Source organism: Silene latifolia, chromosome 1 (assembly GCF_048544455.1).
Source record: "Silene latifolia isolate original U9 population chromosome 1, ASM4854445v1, whole genome shotgun sequence".
In the NCBI taxonomy this organism is placed as follows: domain Eukaryota; kingdom Viridiplantae; phylum Streptophyta; class Magnoliopsida; order Caryophyllales; family Caryophyllaceae; genus Silene; species Silene latifolia.
The window spans coordinates 41,591,024-41,594,034 of record NC_133526.1 but is presented as its reverse complement, the minus strand read 5'-3'; the positions used below and the strand labels follow the sequence as shown (position 1 = coordinate 41,594,034).

Below are 3,011 nucleotides of genomic sequence, written 5' to 3'. Positions count from 1 at the left end.
TAATTGATTCGGCTCCGGGACCCAAACTTTCCTAGGATTGTAAGATATAACCCAACTCATTCCATCACAACAATAATTGCTTGCTTATAATTTGAGAACATGTTTGTATGATCAATTCCCATGATTCCCCTATGACCCCATGACACCCTAGTGCTTTTTATCAATTGTTTACAACCTTTTCAATTCATCTTGCTTATTTACTTTCATTGCTACTTAGTCTAGTGACCTTCTACATCAACCCAAATTGTGACACCCCTAAGACACCACTAGTTGCAATAGAAATATCATCTCAATTCCCGTCCCTTGGGATCCGACCTTTACTTACCTCTTTACTAATTGTAGAGTTGTTTGTGAAGTTATAAATTGTGTATGATTGGATGTGTGACGACCAACTCTTGTCCTATCAAAATGGCGCCGTTGCCGGGGACGGTGTTAACTTGATTTAGATTTTCTTATATTGTTATTAGTTGTGTCTTTCTTTGCCTTGGGGAAGTAAAACTCCTCAAGGTTTGTTCTAATTGTTTTCGAGTTGTTTGATATTTTGCATGTCTAGAAGGTCACAAGGTGATTTGTTACCTTTTGATCGTGAAATTGAAAGAACTTTGACAACCAATAGAAGACTTGCTAGGAGGAATTTGAGAGGTATTAGTGAGGTTGTAGATATTCAACCAGCTATTGAATTCATCAACCCTTTTGCAAGAGAAGGTGAGGAGAACCCAACACAAAATACCACACAAAATCAACCCACAATGCCTAAGTTTTCATCACATTCCGTACCCACCGAGGAGAACCTACCCAACGGTACTCCCACACCACAACATCTAACCGGAAATTTTATTGCCAAATCCGCCTTTATCCAATTAGTCGAAAGGAGTCAATTTGGGGGGATGCCTCGTGAAGACCCTCATTCTCATATGGAAACCTTTTGTGACTATTGTGATGCGATTTCTCAAACCGGTGTAACTCAAGACCAAATTAGATGGGTCTTATTTCCTTTTTCTCTAATTGGCACCGCGAAACAATGGTTGAAGGGCCTTGATAAGGCCACTCTCGGAATTGGTTCTTGGAAGAAGTTGGCTCTAGCTTTCTACAAAAAATTCTACCCACCGGAAAAGACTAACATGCTAAGAGCTCAAATTACGGGTTTTAAGCAAAGGGATGAAGAATCTTTGTATGAAGCTTGGGAGCGATTCAAGGGAATTTGTCGCTCATGTCCTCACCATGGACTTAGCGAGTGGTTCTTAGTACAACAATTTTGGAACGGTCTATATAAAGATTCAAGGAAAATTCTCAACATGGGATCAAATGGAATGTTCACCGAAGTTGATGACAATCAAACTTGGAACAAAATTGAGGAAATGGCGGTCCATAACTCACAATGTAGTAGACCTCGCAAGGCTACTAGAGGAGGAAAGCATGAAGTAGACTCCGTTACTCAATTGGGTGCTCAACTTAGTGCTCACATTGACACAATCAATTTGAAGTTTGAAAAAGCTATGGCTAGACTTGAAGAAGCCTCAAAATCACCAAAGCATCATGTTAATGCCATGACGGCATCTTTATCAATCCCAAGTGGGATATGTGAGAATTGTGGAACTTTGGGACATGACCAAAGTGAATGTAGGGGAACAAATGAACAAGTGAATGCTTTCCAAGCATACAAGAGTGGTACCCCTTATTCCAACTATTACAATGAAAACACCAAATTCCATCCAAATCTCTCATACAAAAGCCAAAATGTTCAAAACCCTCAAACAACATACACCCCACCTCCCATGAGAAACCAAAATCAAAGACCCTTGGCGACACCACGATCAACAAAGCCTTGTGTGATCTAGAAGCTAGTGTGAGTGTTATGCCGTACTCGGTGAGTAAAAGGTTGGGGATGGGAGAGCTGAAATGCACCAATATCACACTCCAAATGGCCAATAGATCGACGAAGACACCATTAGGGATATGGGAAGATGTCCCCGTACGAATTGGGAAGTTTTTCATCCCGGTGGACTTTGTCATTGTTGATATGGAGGAAGATTCCAACATTCTAATCATTCTAGGAAGACCCTTCTTACACACCGCGGGTGCGGTGATTGATGTAAAACATGGTGAGCTCACTCTAGAAGTGGGAGATGAGAGTATAACTTTTAATCTTGAAAAGACTATAAGAGCTCCCTGTTTACATGAACCGTGTTTTATGATCGATCATTATAGTCGGAAGGATGATAGGAAGAAGTCGGAACTCTAATGGAAGAAGAAAATTGAAGATGCTCCATTCAAAGAGCAAGTGAATTGTGACAAAGAGAGCTTGCAAAGCTCACCAAAGTCAAGCAATGAAGAAAATGGCCTTATTGGCCAAGAAAAAGAAATGGGAAAGTTGTCTCCACCAAATCAAGAGATTTTCAATGATCAACTTAATGAAGTTTGTGGTCTTTGGGACAACGAATTTGAAGGGATTTTTAATCCCTACATTGGTAATGCCATCGATCAAGACCGACAACAAGGGCCAAGGTCTATTGAAGACCTCTATCATGATAATGAACAAGCGTTTGATTACTTTTTCAAGGTGTTGAGCAACATCAACAACACCTTGAACATGCCCCCTTGACATCTCATCAAGAATGAGAGTTTGGTGGAGTCCTCCCTAAACCACCATTTGTAAATATTTCTAACTCCCTAACTTGCATTTCAATTCTTGTATTGCATTTTTGTTATTTTTGGATTTTTATACTTTGATCAAGATAATTATCATGTTTGAGAGAAGTGAGGGAGGGACTAATAATTTCAATTAATGTGTAGTGCTTTAGCTTAGTGTGAGGATGGCAATTGCCTAGGCTATCCATGCCTTAGTAGTGCCCCCACAAGGAAGAACACGAGATATGAAGAAGAATGGAAAAATGACAAGGGATATGCAAAGTACACGGATGGAACTGAATCCGGGTAAAAAGGGGTCGAATTCGAGCGGATTCAGGAGAATCCGCCCGTCTTCAGGCAATTCGGGCATATTGGGTAGAAGA

The 3,011-nt window shown here is 40.4% G+C and overlaps 1 non-coding gene across 1 annotated transcript; it reads right to left on the bottom strand.

Annotated features, from left to right (window-relative positions):
• Positions 1–1,121: 1,121 nt before the first annotated feature.
• LOC141625135 (small nucleolar RNA R71) lies at positions 1,122–1,228 on the bottom strand. Its single transcript, XR_012534935.1, has one exon. It is a non-coding gene; the product is annotated as a small nucleolar RNA R71 (small nucleolar RNA).
• Positions 1,229–3,011: the final 1,783 nt, after the last annotated feature.